We start from the raw sequence: 24,385 nt of genomic DNA, 5'->3' as shown, positions 1-24,385 counted from the left end.
TGCTTTAGGTGTAAGGTTAGGTTGTTTATTTGAGATGTTTCTTGTTTCTTAAGGTAGGTTTGTATTGCTATAAACTTCCCTCTTAGAACTGCTTTTGCTGCATCCCATAGGTTTTGGGTCGTCTTGTTTTCATTTTCATTTGTTTCTAGGTAGTTTTTGATTTCCTCTTTGATTTCTTCCGTTATCTCTTGGTTATTAAGTAGTATATTGTTTAGCCTCCATGTGTTTGTATTTTTTACCGATTTTTTTCCTGTAATTGATATCTAGTCTTATAGCATTGTGGTCGGAAAAGATACTTGATATGATTTCAGTATTCTTAAATTTACCAAGGCTTGATTTGTGACCCAAGATATGATCTATCCTGGAGAATGTTCCGTGAGCACTTGAGAAGAAAGTGTATTCTGTTGTTTTTGGATGGAATGTCCTGTAAATATGAATTAAGTCCATCTTGTTTAATGTATCACTTAAAGCTTGTGTTTCCTTATTTATTTTCATTTTCGATGATCTGTTCATTGGTGAAAGTGGGGTGTTAAAGTCCCCTACTATGATTGTGTTATTGTTGATTTCCCCTTTTATGGCTGTTAGTATTTGCCTTATGTATTGAGGTGCTCCTATGTTGGGTGCATAAATATTTACAATTTTTATATCTTCTTGGATTGATCTCTTGATCATTATTAGTGTCCTTCTTTGTGTCTTGTAATAGTCTTTGTTTTAAAGTCTATTTTGTCTGATATGAGAATTGCTACTCCTGCTTTCTTTTGATTTCCATTTGCATGGAATATCTTTTTGCATCCCCTCACTTTCAGTCTGTATGTGTCCTTGGGTCTGAAGTGGGTCTCTTGTAGACAGCATATATACGGGTCTTGTTTTTGTATCCATTCAGCCAGTCTGTGTCTTTTGGTGGGAGCATTTAATCCATTTACATTTAAGGTAATTATCGATATGTAAGTTCCTATTACCATTCTTAATTGTTTTGGGTTTGTTATTGTAGGTCTTTTCCTTCTCTTGTGTTTCCTGCCTAGAGAATTTCCTTTAGCATTTGTTGTAAAGCTGGTTTGGTGGTGCTGAATTCTCTTAGCTTTTGCTTGTCTGTAAAGGTTTTATTTTCTCCATCAAATCTGAATGAGATCCTTGCTGGGTAGAGTAATCTTGGCTGTAGGTTTTTCCCCTTCATCACTTTCAATATGTCCTCCCACTCCCTTCTGGCTTGCAGAGTTTCTGCTGAAAGATCAGCTGTTAACCTTATGGGGATTCCCTTGTATGTTATTTGTTGTTTTTCCTTTGCTGCTTTTAATATTTTTTCTTTGCATTTAATTTTTGATAGTTTGATTAATATGTGTCTTGGCGTGTTTCTCCTTGGATTTATTCTGTATGGGACTCTCTGTGCTTCCTGGACTTGATTAACTATTTCCTTTCCCATATTAGGGAAGTTTTCTACTATAATCTCTTCAAATATTTTCTCAGTCCCTTTCTTTTTCTCTTCTTCTTCTGGGACCCCTATAATTCGAATGTTGGTGCGTTTAATGTTGTCCCAGAGGTCTCTTGAGATTTTTCTGCCTCAGTTATTCTGCTATTGATCCCTTCTAGGAAATTTTAAATTTCATTTATTGTGTTGTTCGTCACTGTTTGTTTGCTCTTTAGTTCTTCTAGGTCCTTGTTAAATGTTTCTTGTATTTTCTCCATTCTATTTCCAAGATTTTGGATCATGTTACTGTCATTACTCTGAATTCTTTTTCAGGCAGACTGCCTATTTCCTCTTCATTTGTTAGGTCTGGTGGGTTTTTACCTTGCTCCTTCATCTGCTGTGTGTTTCTCTGTCTTCTCATTTTGCTTAACTTACTGTGTTTGGGGTCTCCTTTTCGCAGGCTGCAGGTTCGTAATTCCCGTTGTTTTTGGTGTCTGCCCCCAGTGGGTAAGGCTGGTTCAGTGAGTTGTGTAGGCTTCCTGGTGGAGGGGACTAGTGCCTGTGTTCTGGTGGATGAGGCTGGATCTTTCTGGTGGGCAGTTCCGTGTCTGGTGGTGTGTTTTGGGGTGTCTGTGACCTTATTATGATTTTAGGCAGTCTCTCTGCTAATGGGTGGGATTGTGTTCTTGTCTTTCTAGTTGTTTGGCATAGGGTTTCCAGTACTGGAGCTTGCTGGTCATTGAGTGGAGCTGGGCCTTGACGTTGAGATGGAAATCTCTGGGAGATTTTCGCCATTTGATATTACGTGGAGCTGGGAGGTCCCTCGTGGACCAGTGTCCTGAACTGTCTCTCCCACCTCAGAGGTACAGCCCTGACGGCTGGCTGGAGCACCAAGAGGCTGTCATCCACACAGCTCAGAATAAAAGGAAGAAAAAAAAGAAAGAAAGAAGTTAAAATTAAATTAAATTAAATTAAAAAGTTATTAATATAAAAAATGAAAAATAATTATTAAAAAAATTTTTAAAAAGTAATTAAAAAAAAGAAGAGAAAGAAAGAAGAGAGCAACTAAACCAAGAAGCAAATCCACCAATGATAACAAGCACTAAAAACCATACTAAAAAAAAAAAAAAAAAGGACAGACAGAACCCAGGACAAATGGTAAAAGCAAAGCTATACAGACAAAATCATACACAGAAGCATGCACATACACACTCACAGAAAGAGAAAAAGGGAAAAAAATATATAAATTGTTGCTCTCAAAGTCTACCTCCTCAATTTGGGATGATTTGTTGTCTATTCAGGTATTCCACAGATGCAGGGTACATCAGGTTGATTGTGAGATTTAATCCGCTGCTCCTGAGGCTGCTGGGGGAGATTTCCCTTTCTCTTCTTTGTTCGCACAGCTCCCGGGGTTCAGTTTTGGATGTGGCCCCGCCTCTGCGTGTAGGTCGCTGAGGGCGTCTGTTCTGCGCTCACACAGGACGGGCTTAAAGGAGCAGCTGATTCAGGGGCTGTGGCTCACTCAGGCCGTGGGGAGGGAGGGGTACGGAATGCGGGGCGAGCCTGCGACGGCAGAGGCCAGTGTGACGTTGCACCAACATGAGGTGCGCCCTGTGTTCTCCCGGGGAAGTTGTCTCTGGATCACAGGACCCTGGTGGTGGGGGTCTGCACAGGCTTCTGGGAGGGGCGGTGTGGATAGTGGCCTGTGCTTGCACACAGGCTTCTTGGTGGCGGCAGCAGCAGCCTTAGCGTCTCATGCCCGTATCTGGGGTCCGCGCTGATAGCCGCGGCTCGCGCCAGTCTCTGGAGCTCCTTTAAGCGGTGCTCTTCATCCCCTCTCCTCGTGCACCCCGAAACAATGGTCTCTTGCCTCTTCGGCAGGTACAGACTTTTTCTCGGACTCCCTCCTGGCTAGCTGTGGCACACTAGCCCCTTGCAGGCTGTGTTCACGCCGCCAACCCCAGTCCTGTCCCTGGGATCCGACCTTCGAAGCCCGAGCCTCAGCTCCCAGCCCCCTCCCGCCCTGGCGTGTGAGCAGACAAGCCTCTCGGGCTGGTGAGTGCTGGTTGGCACCGATCCTCTGTGCGGGAATCTCTCCGCTTTGCCCTCCGCACCCCTGTGGCTGCGCTCTCCTCCGTGGCTCCGAAGCTCCCCCCTCCACCACCCGCAGTCTCCGCCCGCGAAGGGGCTTCCTAGTGTGTGGAAACCTTTCCTCCTTCACAGCTCCCTCCCACTGGTGCAGGTCCCGTCCCTATTCTTTTGTCTCTGTTTTTTCTTTTTTCTTTTGCCCTACCCAGGTACGTGGGGAGTTTCTTGCCTTTTGGGAGGTCTGAGGTCTTCTGCCAGCATCCAGTAGGTGTTCTGTAGGAGTTGTTCCACATGTAGATGTATTTCCGATGTATTTGTGGGGAGGAAGGTGATCTCCACGTCTTACTCTTCCGCCGTCTTGAAGCTCTTCTTTCCTTCCTTTTTGAGACTGAATGATATTCCATTGTATGTATACACATTTTTTTAATCTGTTCATCCATTGATGGACACTTGGGTTGCTTCCACCTTTTGACTATTGTGAATAATGCTGTAGTAAACATGGGTATGCACATATCTCTTTGAGACCCTGCTTTCAATTCTTTTAGACACATACCCAGAAGTGGAATTGCTGTGTCATATGTTAACTCTATTTTTAATTTCTTGAGGAACTGCTACACTCTTTTCCATAGCAGATGTTCCATTTTACTTTCCCATCAACAGTGCACAAGGGTTCCAATTTCTCCACATCCTTGTCAACAGTTATTTTGTTTTGACAGTAGCCATCCTGATGAGTGTGAGATGATATCTCACGGGTTTGATTTTCATTTCCCTCATGACTAGTGATGTTGAGCATCTTTTCGTATGCTTGTTGGCCATTTGTTTATCTTCTTTGGAGAAATGTCTATTCAAATCCATTGCCCATTTTTAGATTGGATTATTTTTTGTTGTTGAATTGTAGGAGTTCTTTAGATATTCTGGATATTAACCCCTTATCAGATATATGATTTGCAAGTATTTTCTCCCATTCTATAGGTTACCTTTTCACTTTATTGGTTGTGTTCTTTGATGCACAGAAGTTTTAAATTTTAATGTAGTACAATTTATCTACCCTGTTGCCTTGCTTTTGGTGTCATATTCAAGAAATTCTTGCTAAGACCAATATCATGAAGCTATCTCCCGTGTTGTCTTCTGTTTTATAGTTTTAGGTCTTAGGTTTATGTCTTTGATCTATTTCAAATCAATGTTTGTATATGGTTTAAGGTAAGGGTCCAACTTCATTATTTAGCCTGTGGATATCCAGTTTTCCCAGCACCATTTGTTGAAGAGATGGTCTTTCCCCCATCGAATGGTCTTGTACTCTTGTCAGAAATCATTTCACCATATATGCAAAGGTTTATTTCTGGACTCTACATTCTGTTACGTTGATCCATATGGTCTTTATGCCTGTCACACACTGTTTTGATTACTGTACCTTGTAATAAGTGTTGAAATTGGGAAGTGTGAGACCTCCAACTTTGTTCTTCTTTTTGAAGATCATTTTGGCTATTGTCATCTTTGGGATTCATCTTTGGGATTCCATATGAATTTTAGGATGGAGTTTTCTGTTTTCTGCAAAAAATGTCCCTGGGATTTTGATAGGGATTGATTAAATCCGTAGATTGCTTCCAGTAGTATTGGCATCTTAACAATATTGTCTTCCAGTCCATGAACATGGGATGTCTTTCCGTTCATTTGTGTCTTCTTTAATTTTGTTCAGCATCATTTTGCAGTTTTTATGAACAAGTCTTTTGCCTCCTTGGTCAAGTTAATATTTAAGTATTTTATTTTATTTTTTGATGCGATTGTAAATGGAATTGTTTTCTTAACTTTCTTTTCTGATTGTTCATTGTTAGTGTACAGAAATGCAACTGGTTTTTGTGTGACTTTGAATTCTGCATCTTTGCTGAACTTGTTCATTCTAACAGGTCTTTTTTGTTTGTTTGCTTGTTTTCTGTCTGGAATCTTTGGGGTTTTCTACATATAAGAGCATGTTGTCTGAAAACAGAGATAATTTTACGTTTTCCTTTCTGATTTGGATGCTTTGTTTCTCTTCCTTGCCTAATCGTTCTATCTAGGACTTCCAGTACTATGTTGAATAGAATTGGTGAAAACAGGCATCCTTGTATTATCCTTAATTTTGAAGGAAAGCTTTCATTCTTTCACCACTGAGTGTGATGTTCGCTGTGGGCTTTTCATATATGGCCTTTATTATGTTAAGGTAGTTTCCCTCCATTCCTAGTCTGTTGAGTACATTCTCTTAATTGAAAAAAATTAAAGCCAGGCACCGTGATTAGGAAACCAAGATGAAGGATCTGACCTGGAGATAATATTGACAAGCAAATGATAATAGTTGATAGAGCCTCTGCTACTGGCTAGGGTGGAGTGGTGTTTATTGAAGGGCAGGGTGTAGTGATGGAGTGTGTATGTGCAGCACAAGCAGGTAATGCAACTTTTATGTGGGTGTGCACCGGTGGTAAATTCTAGGATGGAATTCGAAAAAGAATTCCATGAAGCACTTCTTATTCCCTGTCACTGTTACGCTTGTTTTTCCTTTTGTAGAAAACAAAATTTCTGTATTTATTTTTAGTTATAGAAGTAAAACACATTTGCTTTAATAACTGAAGCAATTCTGTACAAAGATCATATATGGGCAAAGTTACTGATCTAATGTTCTTTCTGAACCAACACAACCTTCCTGAGATAATCACTGTTAATAGCCTGGTGTATAGCTTTCCAAATCTTTCTCCTTGCTCCAACAAATATGTAAGCTTATTTATAAATATAGTGATATTTTGTCTTTATTCAAACAGAATTTTTTTTTACACATTATTATGCAATTTGTTCTTTTAATTTAACAGCAATTGGTGTATATCCCTGCAAATTGCTAGATACAGATCTAATCCAATCTCTTTTTTAAAATTTTCTTTTTAAAGAAATATATATATATGAGATCATATATACATTGGGTGTTCTTTGGGATTTTTTTTTTTTTTTTTCTGTTTTCACTTATTTTCCCTCTGTCACCCTAAATAACCCATGTGAATTACCTGGTGTGTATCCTCCTGTGCTTTCCTCTTTGTCCAGATAACCATATATGAACATATAAACATATGAATATATAAGGATTTGGGGGTAATCGTTTGCTTTATTAACTGGTGTCATATTAAACACACTTTTCTGTGTTAATTTTTCTGTTTAACAAAGCCTCATAGAAGTACCTCCGACTCCACTAATATAGTTCCCATTCATTCTATTTATGGCTATAGTCCATGGTATGGGTATGGACCCATCTTTATTTATTCAACTGTTACCCTATTAACAAACATTCATTTTGTTTCCTTTTTTGCCGTTAGGAATAGCAGTGCAGTAAACGTATTTGTACATCTCTTCTTTTGCACTATTTTTTTTTTAAGAAAATGTTACAGTAGTTGGCATCTCATCAGTGTATTTTTAGCAATAGACATTGCTGGATTGCTTCCAAAATTTCTGTAACAATTACACTGCCACCAGCAATTTATGAGAGTGTCTTTTTTTGACATTTCTGTTAGCGATAGGTGTTAATCATCTTTATAATTTTTGCTAGTCTGAATGGAAAGAGTGCATTTGAGTAGTTTTTCATATGTTTGGTCTTTTGGAGCGTGGCTTTTCTGTAAATTTCCTATTCATATGTTTTTGCACATATTTCTATTGAATTATTTTTCTTTTTTGTATCTATTTCTAAGAGGGCTTTCTACATGTTATTGATATTAGCACTTTATTTTAAACATTTTATTGCAAATATTTTTTCCAGATCTATTGTTTTTATGTACACCTTGCTTACGATAGCTTTTGCTCTATAAAAGTTTTAAATGTTCATATAGCAAAATACATCTTTTATGTTTCTTTGTTTTCAGAGGGAGATAAGGCTCCACACATCTTTAGGTTGTACACATAGTCCCCTAGATTTTCTCTTAAGAGTTTATTAGTTTATTTTTGGCATCTAGCCTTTACTTTATCTGTAATTTATTTTTACATATGGTGTAAGAAAATTATTTTGTTCCAAATAGACAGCTGAAAGTGCCAGCACTCTTTTTAAAGTCAAAAAAATTTTGAAGGGAGAGTTGAGACTTCCCTTATCAGAGAAGAAAACATACCATAAAGGCTACTAGAGTGAGACAGAATGGAGAGTCCAGAAATATGCCGGTACAAGTAAAATTTTAATATATGACAAAGTGACATTTAAGTTTTATTGGTAGAGAGCGGTCTATTTGTTTTACCCATTTCCTTGAAATTGCAGGGGAAGAAAGAACTTTCAGAGGGCATTCATTTTTGCTAACAATGTGGATGAATTTTTGTGCCATTTGCCAATAAGTTCTGCAGAAAAATGTGTAATCTTGACTCAAATTCCCAGTGGCTTGTCTTCAGTGTAGTTCCGTGAATGTGACAGTGAAAGCTTGTTTCCTGGCTTCACACTGTGAGTGCTGACACGTCTGAGTTAAGATCCCAGTGAGTCATTTCTTTTTTTTTTTTTTGCTACGTTGGGTCTTCATTGCTGCGCGCGGACTTTCTCTAGTTGCGGCGAGCGGGGGCTACTCTTCATTGCGGTGCGTGGGCTTCTCATTGCGGTGGCTTCTCTTGTTGTGGAGCATGGGCTCTAAGCACACGGGCTTCAGTAGTTGCAGCACACGGACTCAGTAGTTGCGGCACACGGGCTTAGTTGCTCCACGGCATGTCAGATCTTCCCGGACCAGGGATCGAATGTTGTCCCCTGCATTGGCAGGCGGATTCTTAACCACTGCACTTCTTAATTTCAAAGCATTGCAGATGATACAGACTGCTCAAGCTTTCTGTCCTGAAAACCAAAATCACATTGCTGCCTTCCGTTAGTTTCTCTCCCGTTATCCCGTGCATCCAAAGCCTTTGGCAGCGTGTTCTAAATGAACATACCTGGACTGGATCAGGAGGAGGAGATGCTCATGAGTGCATTGACGTTCTCACTGTGACCACCATGGCAGGTGGCCAGTGCTGAGAGATTCTGGGTGGAGGGGTATCGGGCTGGGCATCTCCTTGAAGACAGCAGATCTCGTTTGAGTAGGGCCAGGAAGCACAGGTATGATTTTGAGCAGGTAGATATTTGGCGCCTGGGTTGGGGAGTGGCCTTCCAGGACCACGAGCCACAGACGCAGACGTGTATGTGTGATGGTTTGGAGGAGCGGATGTGTGAGGAGAGGGAGGGAGAGATCAGGTTTAGGCGGGAGTGAGCAGAGTAGGGTCCTAGCACGAGGGACCCACACAGGGGGCTGAGTTGTCCCTGGAAGTGTTCCTCGAGGGTGGTGGAGTATATCCAGACGTCTCTTCATAACCCTGACTTCATTTCTCATGTGCCCTGTTGACTGTCCCTAAAACAGCTACCATTTCCTGAGCATCGCCAGGTACCCGAATTCATAAGGCACTTTATATACACAAGGGCTCTAAAGTCAGTTGATAGATCCTGGTTTTGCAGGTAAGAAAACTGAGGTTTGAGAGGCTGACTTTCCCTATGTGATGGTTTATGTGCAGCCGTGCGATTCTGACTCTGGTCTGCTTGGGTCCAAAGACTGTGCCCCCCATCCCCCCCGACACCGTCTCCTACCCCCATGTTATGTCCACGTGCCTGCCTCCTGCCGGGCATTGAACAGTTTTTGTGAAGTTTCCCACAATGTAGCTCACATTATGGAGACTGCATCCCATGAATAATTAAATTGCCTTTAAAAATAAAATATAAATACAAACGAAAGGGAGACTTTTAAGTATCTAGAGAAGGCTTTTGTGTAGCATGGCATTTAAAGAAAGCCTTTATCTTGTTAGCGTTACCCCACACCAGCCAGAGCCAGCCAGATAGGAATGCGGTGGCCCACTTAGGCTATCTTTAATTGCTCACTATAAATAGCCTGATGATGCTGCCATAAAAAGACTCTGATATGACTGAGGGGCTCAGCGTGACCCACATACATGATGGTTTTCTAGGTGTCTGTGTCCGGGAAAACTGATGCTCCTGTACGAGATGGTTCTCACTGCTGCAATGTGGGCTTAGTTTCCAAGCCAGTCATTTCTTACCTCCCTCCCTCCAGACCCCATGGTCCCCATCATCCCTGTCTGCCTGCACCTGTGGTCAGGTCGTAGTTGGCACTCTGTCACTCTGTCATCCCAGCCACACTTCCACCACCCGCTTGGCCTGACGCTGACAGACAAGTGCCTACTGCAGCCCGGTCCGCTGCCGTAAGAGGACCTGCACAGGCATGGGTGGCGTGCTCCCTTCGTGCCTGGGGAAGCCACGGGGGCCTGGACGCCTTGCTGTGCTCCGGGCATTGATGAGTGTTCTTGATTCCAGGGCTAGACCATCTCTGCCACAGTTCTCACCAGCCTTTGCCACCTCCACTCCCAGCCTCCCGGGGTTCTCTCTCTCCACAGGTTGGATGTCTTCCACGTCAGCTTGGTGTGGCTGCAGCACCAGTGCTCCTGTGGTTTTCTTTCTGCCCCACCCCTGCTTCAGGGGTGGGTTCCCACCTTTGAATGGAGCATCCCACCAAGACCTGGAGTCTCCCCACCAAGACTTGTAGTTCAACTACCAAAGTCTCCCTTTTCAAAGACAGTGGACTCCAGTAGGACTGGAGATTTGAAAGGTCAGGAGGATTGCACCGAAAGGAGAGGGACTGGTGGGTAGAAAACATACAGAATAAAGACCCAGAGTCTAGGGGATTGTGTATGGCTAGAAAAAGAAAAAAACCAACACCAACAAACCAGACACCATAGCCGAGAATATTAAAGGGAGAGCGAGGCACTGGGTGAGGGGGTGTGGGCGGCAGTCATGGGGAGACTGGTTAGAGCTGGTGGGGACAGAGGGGAAGTGACCTTCTCTGCTCACCACCCCAGAGAAGATGCAGGTAACCTTCAAGACCTGGACTCTGCAACTGCCTTTCCGCATGTGCTAAAAACTGTACCACATCACACAAAGCACTCTGGATTCAGAGACACTGAGTTGTCTAGACCGAAAATCAACTCAGTACTTTGGTTTACAGGTGGCGGTAACTTGAGGGTAGTATCTGGTATCCTATCCCTTCATAGAGAGGCCGTCTTTTCCTTGTAATAATAAAAATCAATAACAGTCACGATATTTGGAATTCATTGAATATATATATTTTGGGGGGGCTGCGTTGGGTCTTTGTTGCTGCGCGCGGGCTTTCTCTAGTTGCGGTGAGCAGGGGCTACTCTTCGTTGCGGTGCATGGGCTTCTCACTGCGGTGGCTTCTCTTGTTGTAGAGCACAGGCTCTAGGTGCGCGGGCTTCAGTAGTTGCAGCACGTGGGCCCTAGAGCACGCAGGCTTCAGTAGTTGCAGCACATGGGCCCTAGAGCACGCAGGCTTCAGTAGTTGTGGTGCGCAGGCTCAGCAGTTATGGCTCATGGGCCTAGAGCACAGGCTTAGTAGTTGCAGCACACGGGCTCAGTAGTTGTGGCACACTGGCTTAGTTGCTCTGCAGTACACGGGATCTTCCCAGACCAGGGATCAAACCCGTGTCCCCTGCATTGGCAGGCGGATTCTTAACCACTGAGCCACCAGGGAAGTCCCTGCATTCATTAAATATTTATGTCTCTTTTGTACTGTGGTTTTTCTCTGTAGAGTTCATCAAAACTCAGTAATGCAGGGGATATTTTCCATATGTTAGATGAGGAAAGTACTCAGATAACTTTCCAAGACCACAGAGGTGAGTTTAGAACTTACAGTCTCTCTTGGGACCAAGTATTCTCTCTCAGGAGCATAGATGGGCATGAGGTCTGCAGTCTGATGTCAGGCGCTGATTCTGAATGCCGTGGAGTTCAGGGACATCGTGTTCTGTATTTTGTGATATGCATGTGGGAGAAGGTGTGAGACTGAGCCCTGATGTCAGCCTTTAAGCAATTATTAGCCTCAGCATCTTGGAAAAACATGCCTCTGGGACGTGTTCCCTGAGCACAGCACATTTCCTGAAACCAACAGGTGCTAGGACCGTTATGTTAGAAGTGTCAGTTTTGGTTATACTCAAACAGTAATGAAGTAAGAAAAATTTCAAAGTGCTTATTAGGTATCTGCATTTAACTTGTTCCTCGTGCTTAATTATCCCAGTAGTTTGGCGTCCTCAGTTTCCAGCTTGCCTGTGAACTCAGGCGTCCTTCCTGGGTAGTGGGTTTGTCATAGGCACCAGGAGAACATTTCCCTGTTGGTCTGTACTTGGCCTGGGTCTCCTGTTTTCCCGCAGGCTTCTGCTTGCTTGATCTGATCTTGAGGAAGGTGAAATGAAAGTTATATATACAGCAGCACTTCATGTTATTGGAGACCATTTGTCGCCCAATTTCAGCTAACTGGGATATGATGAGGAAACTGAGCCGAAAGGACGTCGGAGTAGCCCAAGTAGATGTTGGCAAATTTGCTGTTAAAGTGGAGAGTCTGTTATTCTTAGTCTGTTTACTACGGTTTAAAAATATCTCTGAAAGAACTGACTGTCTGATTTCTCAGCCTGCACACTGTTAGAAGTAGCGGATTAAAAGGTGTGGGGACTCTCTGGAGGCAGCCACACTGACAAGAGTGAGAAATAGAAAAAGGAGCAGGCTATCACAGGAACTTCCAAAATCGGGTCAACAGGACCCGTTTAATGTGACGGAAGAGCGCTTATCACGTAGTAAACGCGAAACGAGTCTTGTGGAAAAAATAAATGTATAACTGTGGATGTTTTATTGTTGAACCTTGTCAAAAAGGTTAAATTAATTTTAGTGGCTTACGTTTCAGAAGGATAAGGATGTGCATTTTTCACTTTAAAACTATTTCTATGTTTAAGATGTAATTGAAAAATTAAAAAAATTTTTTTTTGTTTAAAAAGACAAGCTGGACTTCTGTCTCTGGGAAGATGTTGTAGGCATACTTTCCCCTGTTCGTCTCAAATGCAACTAACAACTTTGTACTTTATACATAAAACAAACATGAGGTGGGTCTCAAAGGTGGAGAGAAGGAGGCAGGCCAGCTAGGGACCTTGAGGAATGACACCGTGGTGAGTTTTCTGGGTTTTCTTCTTGCCTAATCTATCCCAGACTTGGAGCAGAAGAAGCCAGCAACCCAGAACAGTCATGGGCAGAGATTAAAAGCTCTCCCTCACCCCTCAATGCCTGGTTTCTCTCACCAAAGGGCCACGAAAGAAGCAGGTTCGCAAGACAGAAAACTTTTAGACAGTAACCACTCTGCTCTAGTCAAACACCATAGAAAAAGTTGTGGCCCCATTCCCACCCATGCCAGCAAAGACCTGGTAGGGAACCTAGACTTTCCCTTGTGAGCCAGTAATGAGGTGCCCTGCCATCTCTGCCAGGGCGGTGGCTCTGGGTAAGGAGCCTGGGATTCTGCCCCCACTTGGCAGTAACAAGACCCCCTCCCCCTCCCCAGTGTGGTGGTGTCAGAGGAGGCCTAGTGGGGTGTCATGACTTTTCCCACCCTTAGTGGTAATAAGGCCACACACCCTTCCATGGTTAATTGGGGGCCATGTGGGGAACCTGGACTTCCAGCTCCACCGGTCAGTAAAGTAATGAGGCAGTGTCCCTACCCTCATCCTTTTCTGCCAGAGCAATGCCAGAAGGTTTAAATAGGAGGTTCTCATATCATAATACCTGAAATGTCCAGATTTCAGTAAAAAAGCATTTGTCATACCAAGAACCAAGAAGATCTCAAACCAAAAGAAAAAAGACAACAGATGCCACACTGAGATGGCACAGATGTTAGAATTATCTGACAAACATTTTAAAGCAGCCATCATCAAATATGCTTCAACAACACATGAAGGTTGTTAATGTCATTAGGGAAATGCAAACCCAAACCACAATGAGATACCACTTCACACCCACCAGGATGGCTATAATCAAAAAGACAGACAATAAGAACCATTGGCGAGGATGTGGAGAAACTGCAACCCTCATACATGGTGGTAGGGATGTAAAATGTTACAGCCAGTTTGGAAAGCAGTCTGGCAGTCCCTCAGAAAGTTAAATACAGTGTTACCATGTGATCCAGTAATTCTGCTCGAGGTATATACCCAAGAGAATTGAAAACATATGTCCACAAAAAAGTCTGTACATGGATGTTCACAGCAGCGTTATTCATAATAACTAAAAAGTGGAAGCAGTATGATTGGATAAACAAAATGTCCTATGTCCATATAATGGAATATTATTAAGCCGTGAAAAAGAATGAAGTAGTGATTCATGCTACAACATGGATAAAATTTGAAAACATTACGTTAAGTGAAAGAAACCAGTCACACAAGGCCACATATTGTTTGATTCCATTTATATGAAATGTACAGTTCAGACTACTCTACAGAGACAGAAAGTGGATTAATGGTTTCCGGGGATTAGGGAGAAAGGAGCATGGGGAGTGATTGCTAAGGGCATGGTGTTTCATTTTCGAGTGATACAAAGTTCTGGAATTATTTAGTGGTGATGAATTTTATGGCATGTGAATTACATCTCAATAAACACAGTGTTTCAAAGAGCAATTACGAACACACTTAAAATGAATGAAAAAAATAAAGTCTCAACAAAGACATAGAAGATATAAAAAAGAACAAAATGGAGATCTTAGAACTGAAACATGTAACTGAAATAAAAAAACAGTGGATGGGCTCAACAGTAGAGTGGATGCACTCAACAGAAGAATGAAAAATCAGGGAAATGGGAGATGGAATAATAGAAATTATCCAATCTAAACAACAGAGAGAAAATAGATTAAAAAAAATTAGCAGAGCCTCAGGGACCTGTGGGACATTAACAAAAGATCTAACAATTGTGTCATCAGAGTCCTGGAAAGAAAGGAAAAAAAAAGAGAGGGTGGGCTGAAAAAGTACTTAAAGAAGTAATGGCTGAAAACTTCCTAAATTTGTCAGACATAAACCTACAAATTCAAGAAGCCTAAGGAATACTAAATAGAATAATCCAAATAAATCCACACCAGAATATATCCTAGTCAAACTTTTGAAAACCAGACAAAAAATCTTGAAAGTAACATTAGAGAAATGACATCTTATCTATAGAGGAAAAGCAGTTAGAATGACATTGAATTTCTCATCAGAAACCATGGAAGTGAGAAGGAAGTGAAATCTAGACATTCTATTTAACTCCATTGCAATTGCTTTCACTGACTCTCCTCTCCCACAATTCTGCTAAAACTTAAAAGTTCAGATTATAAAACCTCCAATTATAAAAATATTCACTGTTGATAAATTGGGAAATACAGATTAACATAGAGAAAATGCAAATGTCCCATAATCCGTGGTATTTATTCTTCTGTGACTGGCTTATTTCAATGATCATTATGTCCTTAAGGTTCATCCATGTTGTCGCATGGTGCAGAATTTCCTTTCTTTAAAGGCTGAATGACATTCCATTGTATATATACACACCACATTTTCTTTGTCCATTCATCCATTGATAGACACTTAGGTTGCTTCTGCGTCTTGGCTCTTGTGAATAGTGCTGCAGTGAACATGGGGGCGCTAATCTCTCGTCAGGATCCTGCTTTCAGTTCTTTTGGATAAATATGCGGAAGTGGGCTTGCTGGATCATATGCGAGTTCTATTTTCAGTCTGATGAGGAACCTCCATACTGTTTGCCGTAGAGGCTGCCCCATTTTACATTCCTACCGACAGGGTTCCGATTTCTCCACATCCTCACCAATACTTGTCTGTTGGTTTTATTTATTTATTTTTTTGACAGTACCCATCCTAACAGGTGTTAGATGAATAGACAATTTCAGCAAATGCCTTCCTCCCCGCATTATAAACAGGTGCATGTTGAACATGTGATAGGAATACAAGTGTGTTAGATGTGAAGAAATAAGCTGGGGGGGACTTGCCCGGCGGTCCAGTGATTAGGACTCAGAGCTTCCACTGCAGGGGGCGCGGGTTCGATCCCTGGTCGGGGAACTAAAATCCCACATGCCGCAAGGTGTGGCCTAAAGAAAGAAAAGAAAAAGAAATGAACTGGGTGTCTGTTCTCTCAAGCTGAGAAAGAAATTGTAATAAAAAATTCAAATTAATAGTTGAGAGAAACATGAAACCCATTAGGATTTTAGCAAAAAGGGCTATAGAAAAATTGAATGGGCAGCAGTGTACCAAAATAGCATTCCGGGGTGTTTATTTGCATTATATAATGGGGTGCAGACATTACATGTATTGCTTTTGCCTCTAATAACAGCTCCACCTCATGTTTTCGTGCTGCCTCTGTTTTATATGGAACTTCCCAGGTGCTTCAGCGCATTTAGTTCTCATTTAAACATGTGAGAAAATAGAGACAGAAACTGCGGTCCCAAACAGCGAAGGGACCTGCCCGAGGTCTGAAAGCTTCCGCGACACCAAAATGGGACACAGATTTAGGTGTTCTTATCCCGTTTGCCATGTTCTTTCTGTGATAGCAAAGCTTCTCTTGTCAGTAAAGTAATGGATGAAGTCCGTGGGCTGCACTCAAACAGCCACACTGGACCAGTCACGGTAGCACTGCTGCCAGGCGTTAATAGCCAAGGGTGAAGTCCCACCTATGAATTGTGACTTTAACGAGAACTTCCGAATTTCACAAGGTATAGAAAGGATTGAGTCAGAGGGTGTTAAAACTGTACGTTCGGAGCGACTACTGCAGAGAAAGAAATATTTGCTTAGATCAAACCGCTTTTGAGAAAAATCTCAGCATCTTAGATGTGCCTAAAGAAAGCTGCCCCTGGAGGGTGTGAGAATGTGTCTGCAGGTGCGGCTATGGCGGGGGCATGGGGGACACCAGCCCTCCAAGCACAGCGTCACAGGCACGGTAATGGCTGGCTTCTCTGCTGCAGCGACGCTCTGTTTCTCCAGGTCCCTCCACCACAGAGATAGTCAGCGTTATTAATCCATGGAGTAGTTGGTCCCCACAGAGTCCTTCTGCGTTATTTTAGCAGGTGGCCTTGCGAGGAGTCAGCTAAGATCATGCCTGTTCAGCACCAGGCAGCATTTCAACCACCAGAGCTTCAGAATAAGCAGTACGTGTTTGGGAGCAGAACACTTCGATGTTTAAAAATCCCAAATGATCTTAGTGTTTTAACGTGTCCAGTTGTCAAAAATTGCAGAAGCACAACCACGTAGGTTAGTCTTACCTTCTGGTCCACAGTGTAGTGCACACCTCCCACTGACACCCCACATTCTAAGGGCTGCAGGCATTAGAGAATCACCTTTGCATCCTTTGATGTTCATTTCCTGTCTTACGGGAGAAGTGTGCACCTTGAAAAGGTAGCTCTATAAACTAGTTTTAAATTTTGTGAATTTTTTCAAACATACAGAAATACAGAAAATAATTCACCTTGTATGAACATCCACGTTTAAGAGATGCTGCTTTTTTGCATTTGCTGAAGTTTTTTTTTTTTTTTTAAAGAAATGTTTCAGATGCAGCTACAGCTTCACACCCCTACCTTAATCCCTTCCCTATGCGTCTCTCCTCAAGAAAACTTCTGTGCAGAAGTAAGTGTGACTCCTTTCCTTGTGTGGTGTTATCCCTTTACTATGTGTGTGTGTATCCAAAGAAATATATAGCTCATTTTTTGGTGTTTTAAGTCTACATACACTCTGCATATGTATTGATAACTTGCTTTTTTTTTTAGAAGAAAATGTAACATTAATGTTAAGCTTTATCAAAATGAAGACCTGGATTTAGTTTACTCAGTTTTCACTGTTCTGTGATATGAACATGAAATTTTATTTTACCCATCTGCTTTGATGGACATTGAGATTATTTAAACATTTTCAGTCTTAGCAAAAGTAATGCAACAGGATTTCTGATAAGTCCATAGACACAGGGGATAGGTATCCTCTTTGAGCACTTTTCAAACTGTCACACATTTATGTGTCATGAAATCGATTTAATGGATTGCAACCCACATTAAAAACTAATAAAGATTCATTATGTTATATGTTATATAAATAATATCAAAATGCAGTGCACATTACGTGGGTAGGTTTCGTTAGGCTTTTCTTTTAGTTAGATGTGTATGTATGTGGATGCACTGGGTTGTGATGTCAAATATATTTCTTACTGAGGGTCATAGTAAAGGAATGTCAGGAGTCACCACTCAGAGCACACGCTGGGTCCCACTGCTGGGTCCTGGGCCATGTGCCTCTTCAGCTTTGTTGATTGTTGCCAAATTGCTCTTCAAAGTGGCTGTATCTTAATTGCAGTGTTCCTTCCTGTTTCGCTACATTTTAGCCCTGGGATTTTGTGACCAGCATTTCTTTTCTTTTTAATTAATTAATTAATTAATTAATTAATTAAATAATTAATTATATTTATTTTTGGCTGCGTTGGGTCTTTGTTGCTTCTGCGCGAAGCTTCCAGCTCCACTGGTGTGCGTGAGCTTTCTCTAGTTGCGTCGAGCCGGGGCTACTCTTCATTGTGGTGTGTGGGCTTCTCAATGTGGTAGTTTCTCTTGTTGCAGAGCACTGGCTCTAGGCGCACGGGCTTCAGTAGTTGTGGCATGTGGGCTCAGTAGTTGTGGCTCATGGGCTTAGTTCCCACGACATGTGGGATCTTCCCGGACCAGGGCTCATACTGTGTCCCCTGCGTTGGCAGGTGGATTCTTAACCACTGCGCCACCAGGGAAGTCCGTGACTGGGGTTTCTAATTGTAAATTTAGTTTGCTTTTCCTGATTATTAGTGACGCTGATAATAAGTCATTTTGAAGTGTTGAAAATGAATGGGGAGAAAATTTGTATTTTTTATTTTAGCACAGTCCTGGACAGTCATGAGAAAAATGACTAAGGAAAGTGAAAAGTAGAGGCTGGGGTCCTTACTAGGTTGATAGGGAAGAAGGAAGGTGAGAAATATCTACTATTTTGGTATCTGATTTTAAGGACTTTAGCCTTAGAAAGGGACTGGAATTACGGTGCTCTCTGCTGGCTAGTACGTGATGGGAATGGTATTGCTAAGTGTAAACAGTGGTTACACTTGGGCAGAGAGTGAAAATAGATGCCTTCCGTAGCTGCAGTTTTATAAAATGTTTTATCTAAAGTGTGCTGGGTGTGGTGTATTTGCATGTTTAACACGTAGGACTCTTCTTCACTGACTCGAAGAATTCTTTTCCCCCCTAGTTTTCTTGAGTCAGGCTTCCCTCTTAGTCTGTCTTTTATTCTCCACCTCTGATCCCTGTGTGGGTGCAGAGCACTCTTGGGGCTGGTGAGTGCTACCTGACAGGGCATGTCCAGACTGAGAGGTGAGGGACCGGGGCATGTCCTGGAGTGGGCGGGGCGCATCTAACGGGACAGCTGTGTCTCCGCTTTGGAGGACTTTTGTTTCGAGGGAATGTGCCTCCAGCGTTGCTAGATATTTTCATGTGTCTTCCAAGAGAAATTAGAAATATTTTTAAAAAAAATTAATTCTGTGAATCTCTTGATTTTGTTTTTAAAATACTGACCCACCTTTGAAAAACACCAAAACGGTTTTGGCCAAACAAACCCTATCTGAATTTAGTCTGCAGGCCACTGATTTGCACTGATTTTCTGTTAGGAGAATTGAATTGTGAAATGGCTTCAGTTTTAAAAAATCGTGAACACTAAGGTTGATTCCTTATGACCTACTTTGTCATTTTGCTTGTCTCCTCCTAGGTGCATGAGTGGGTGTTGAAGGAGCTGTGAGATACAGAATTACATCCCTTTTTCCTTTTCCTTAGTACCTCCTACAGAGCTTGTTTAGTAGGTTCCTAATAAACATTTGTTAAATGAATGAACACATGAATGATGAAAACATACAGTTCCGGGGTTCCTTTAGAACTGACAGTCTTAAAAATTGTGGTTACTCTTTGTCAGATCTGTATTATTTCCTTAGACTTGTAGCAAAAGGAGATTTCTAACAAAACTCTCCCCATAAGCAGCCACGTAGCACAGGGAGATCAGCTCGGTGCTTTGTGACCACCTAGAGGAGAGGGATAGGGAGGGTGGGAGGGAGACGCAAGAGGGAGGAGATACGGGGATATATGTATACGTATAGCTGATTCACTTTGTTATAAAGCAGAAACTAACACACTATTGTAAAGCAATTATACTCCAATAAAGATGTTAAAAAAAAAAAAGACTCTCCCCATGTCACTCCCGGACAGTTTTACTGTTCACCAAAATGCCACATAGCTAATTCATGATTCATAAAGAAAGCTCAGCACATTAATAGATTAGATAGTCGGTAGAATGAATAATAAATGGCAGAGCTACGTATACAAAGCAAATATGCATTACTCTTGGAAAATCACGTAACGGGGGTTGGCCCATCTGGAGCCTTTGCTTCCCTGGAGGCAATGAGAGGACAGAGTGGTAATCCTTCAGTCATTAAAGAAGAAAATGAAGTTCCATGTGGGGCATGTGATGGAGCCCAGGAAACTGCAGTGCTGACGGAATTCTGGAACAATTAACACTCTTCCGCCCTTAACTCCATAGGCAGCCCGGCTGGATTGGCAGCAGGACGTCATTGAAATTGTCCGTGTTGAGTGGGTTGGAATTTTAGCCACAGCCCTTTCCAACCCTGGTGACCAGAGTCATCAAGGTATGACATTTATTTAGAGTCATCAAGGTATGACATTTATTTAAGTGTCTCGATTCTAAAAGCTGACTCAGAGCCATTCTTAGTTCTCCTTCCTCCCTGATGCTCAGGCCCCACCTGAAGACCTGACCCTCCTCCTGGGCAGTTTCTGGCCGCTCCCCCTGTTGGCTCGCTTCCGTCCCGGCCTGGGCCACAGAGGCGCACGTGTGGTCCGTGGGACCCTCGTGGTCCTTTCAGTCTCTGGGCTCCCCTCCAGCACTCCACAGTGAGTCTTCAGGCTGGTTTCTCAGCGGGAGTTTCCGGTCCCCGGGCCAGCATCACGGCCGTCCCTTCCAGCCTTGCCTTTACACTGTAGGAAAGCTCTTCAGACGACCGTGGTCACAGCTGGTCAGCCAACTGGACGGTCTTTTCCCCAGTCCTTATTCTCCTTCCTCACACTACAATAACATCTGCTGAGTGCTTTCCATATGTTGGCCCTGTTTTAAGTATTCGGTGCATATTACCTCATTTAGTCTTTACCACAGCTACATGAGGAAAATACTGTAATCTCTCATTTCTGTGGTGGGAAAACTGAGGCACAGTAACATCTTGATCACCTGCACCATTGTTTAAAATTTATTTTTTATTGAAGTATAGTTGACTTACAACGTTGTGTTAATTTCTGCTGTACCTTTGCCATTTTGAAACTCAGCTTCTCTCTTTTTTCCGTACTGGTTCCTTGCAATGAACTTTTAAGTGCCTGCCGTATTTCAGTTGGAGAGGTGCGGGATTCTTTCCGTCCTGAGTTTACAGCAGAGCAGGAAGGTGTTCTATGGTGTGACTTTACTGGGAGTTGTACAAGGGAAAGTTGAAGTAGGTACAGGCAGCTGTGGAAGTTCATTGTCCATCCTGAGGCTCAGGGACATCTTCTGGGGAAGGGGCGGTAGAGCCGTCTGGAAGGCTGTTGAGATAAGATGGGAGCGTGTTCCACGATGAGGGCACAGCATGGCCAAAGGCAGAGGGTACAGAGCAGCCTGTTGTTGTCTGAGGATACAGACAGTGTGACATTACTACATTGATACGACTGCACTGGGTGAACATTGGAGGAGGCCTTGTGTAAGGTGCTAGTGAACTTGGCCTTCACTAAGTACATTTTGGCAGCTGTTGAGGAGTTTTAAGCTTGGGATAGACATGGACAGAATTGTAGTTCAGTAGATTGTGGTGAATTTTGGAGGAAGGATAGTGGAGGGAGGATTCAGATCAAGGGGGGTCAGTTACCTGGCTATGGCGGCAGTCCAGGGGAGGGATGGTGAGGTACAGGGTAGAGTCAGTGAAAGCATCTATAGTAGGAGGATCCTAGAGAGAGTGGATGTGAGAAACATTTAGAAGTTAAAATCAGCAGAGCATTGTAATAATGGCAGAAGATTGGAAGTAATCTGAATGACTGCTGGTGAAGGATGATTAAATTAGGTTCGTAGATGCAATGGAAAACGATCAGCTGTTACATAGAAAAAAGGCAGCTTTGTGTGGGCTGGAAGGACCAGCTTCCAGGAGAGTGGGAGTGGGTGGGAGGAGAGAGGTGTAAACTGTTTGCATACCGTGCTAACCCAGATTGTAAACAAAGAACGTGCGTACACTAACTCTGGAAGGAAGTAATTGGCTCTTCCAGGACAGATAGGTAGTTGGGGGAAGGGATGGAGTAAGGGATATGGATTTCACCAGCACCAGGTGGTGGATCCTTCCATGTTTTGAACTTGGTGCTGCGGGTACAGATTACCTCAGCTTTACCGTCCTCTGCTTGTGAATTGGGTCTGAGGAATGAGGGAGAGGAGAGAGCCGTCCGTGACCCCAGGTTCGGGAATGTAGGTGCAGAGTCAGGTGGGGTCCAGGCTGGAGGAAGGGTGACGAGATGATGAGTTTTATGTACAGCTGTATATATTTTTCTCACAGTGGGATTAAGAAATTTATGATCAATCAATCTCATTACCATATCGCTTTTCCATTTAAAATTGCCCAAAGTGTTGTTTTAAGATATTTCAACCCAACTGGCCTTCGCTTAGACCAGTTTTAAGAGAGGAGGAGTTTTAGCTTAGGGAGATCCCTTTCAGCTGCTAGAGCTGTTCTTTTAGCTCCAGTGACAGAAGCAGCACTCCCTTGCGGCCCCCTGCCCAGCCGCCGCCATAAACTGCAGAATTAAGTGCACGTGGCTGCCCCGCCCCCACCTCCCTGCCCTGTCCCCATCCTTCCAGAGGTTCTGTGGAATCTCTTAGAGGGCCTGTGAGTCCACAAGTGGAGGAGGCTAGAAGCTGTGAAAAGCAGTGCCAGCTTAGAAGGGTTGACCCTGGGGGCAGACCTAAGATGGTGTCAGCCTGCTCTTGTGGGTGTCCTGGGTTCAAAATATCTTCAGGTACATGGCTTAGATGTTTTCATGTTTACTGCTTAATGCTTCCTGGAATTCTATACATTATATAATCCTTTGGGTTACTGGCCAACTTTTACTGCATGCAAATGTCTTTGGATAGATTATGATGCAGTTAGGCATTCTTACATTGGTCTGGATTACTTCCAGGAGCGTAGGGTGGCGACAGGGCGGCAGGCGGGGAGTGGATCAGAGGACCTCTGTGTCCCTCCAGCTCCAAGGTTCTGTGAATCAGGTTCCTGGCATTGGGATTAAGAAGTTTGACAGATGGGCCATTTGGAACGTGGATCAGTTTGGGGAAAATGGACAGGCCTGGTGGGAGGCCATGGTGGGAGGTGTAGGACAATTCTAGAAGTGGAGAGTTGGAGGTGGACTTACAAAGTGAGCCCAGAGGAAAGCAGAGAACCTTTATGTGTTTCTAAAAGTCTTGTCCAAGGCTGACACTCTTCTTAGGAGAAGGAAAGGAAAGTCTTAATGACCAGGACTTAAGCGCTTATTATAATCAGTCATTCATGAGTTAAATCGACTCTGGGGAATTCACCTGGACACTTAAACATTATAATATTTTTTAATTAAAAATTTAAATTAAACACTACTGTAATGTAAACACTTACTTTACAGTTTAGAGGAAACACTATTGTATTTTTTATGGGATAATGTTTTCTTAGTCCCTGACAATTTACTTATCCCTAAACTTTTAGAATATAACCGATTTGGTAAGAGGCGAGCTATGTTTACTTGCTCTCTCTTCATCAGTTACTCGACACAACAGAACTGTGTGAGTTATAGGCATTTATAGCCTGTTAACAGCCTCGCATGTTCATCCGCCATCATAATGTTACTTCGCGGTATTATCAGGTAAGAGATGAAAGCCTTTTTTATAATCAAAATGAGACAGAAGTGTTTCTCTTCACTGGGAAGCAGGCAGAGAAAAAGAGAATTAAACAAAACAGTACTGTGCTAATTCAGTTTCTGAGCTGGCGGAGTTCAGGCTTTACTTATTTTATTAATGGGAAATTCAAACATTATGCATTCAGAAAGTTATCATTTTTGCCTGTTTACTGTTTTCAGTTTAAAAATTTACAGGGAATTCCCTGGTGGTCTAGTGGTTAGAGCTGTTCTTTTAGCTCTGCGCTTCCACTGCAGGGGGCACAGGTTCAATCCCTGGTCGGTGAACTAAGATCACGTATGCCACGCTGCGTGGCCAAAAAAAATTTTAAAAAGGAAAAAATACTAATTTACAAAACTGACCTCTCTCAGCAACACACTTTGATGTGGGTTATAATCCATTTTCTATCTCTTTCTCAGACCAGCACAGCCCTCTGCAAGAGATTCATAGACCAGCAATGGTCAAGAAGATAGGAAAATGACTTCTAAATCACAGTTGCACAAAGTGTGGTGACATTGCTCCATGAAATAGAATTTCTCTGCCAAGTTCAAAAACTGTATTTTCTCGACTACATTTCTCTTGTCACATGTGCTCTTTCTTTTCTTTAAGCATTCTTCTTGCACTTGACATTTATTAGAGTATGCTAAGAACATAGAAAGTTTAGTGAAACAGGCAAATGTCTGCTGGTGAAAACTTTCCCCATAGTTTAAAGAACTTGCATCAGAGGGATTTTCCTAGTTTCATAAAACAGTTCAGACAAGGATGAACTAGATGGGGCCCTGACCCCTCACTTTGTAGATCCAATTTTGCTTAGTGAATAGCATACAATATCCAAGGAAGCCAACTCAGGAATGCAAACTTTGTTGGATTAGGCAACACAGAAGAGCTTAAATAACATCATCTGCAAGAAGAAGAGTGGGAAAGGGAGCATCATGTATATCTTTGTTTTCTCATTAGGATGTAGAAATCGTATACCTGGGCTTGTGTGAATTCTTACAGCATTCTTGTGCACTTAGAATTATGTCGTTCTCGTATTGGAACTCGACTGAGAGA

At 42.5% G+C, this 24,385-nt stretch overlaps 1 protein-coding gene across 12 annotated transcripts in view; it reads left to right on the top strand.

Moving 5' to 3' along the window:
• The window catches only part of MTUS2 (microtubule associated scaffold protein 2), a 505,324-nt gene that overhangs the window by 117,252 nt on the left and 363,687 nt on the right, over positions 1 to 24,385 (top strand). The window contains exon 5 of one of the 12 annotated variants that reach the window (XM_082435503.1): positions 16,899 to 16,984. The exons of the other annotated variants lie outside the window; for them this stretch is intronic. The gene's annotated coding sequence lies outside the window, so the exon portion shown is untranslated. The remainder of the gene's footprint in view (positions 1 to 16,898; positions 16,985 to 24,385) is intronic. 12 annotated transcript variants of the gene reach the window in all.

Source organism: Balaenoptera physalus (genome assembly GCF_965194825.1).
Source record: "Balaenoptera physalus genome assembly, chromosome: 18".
NCBI lineage: Eukaryota > Metazoa > Chordata > Mammalia > Artiodactyla > Balaenopteridae > Balaenoptera > Balaenoptera physalus.
Note: the sequence above shows the minus strand (reverse complement) of the source record. Positions and strands in the feature narration are given on the sequence as shown.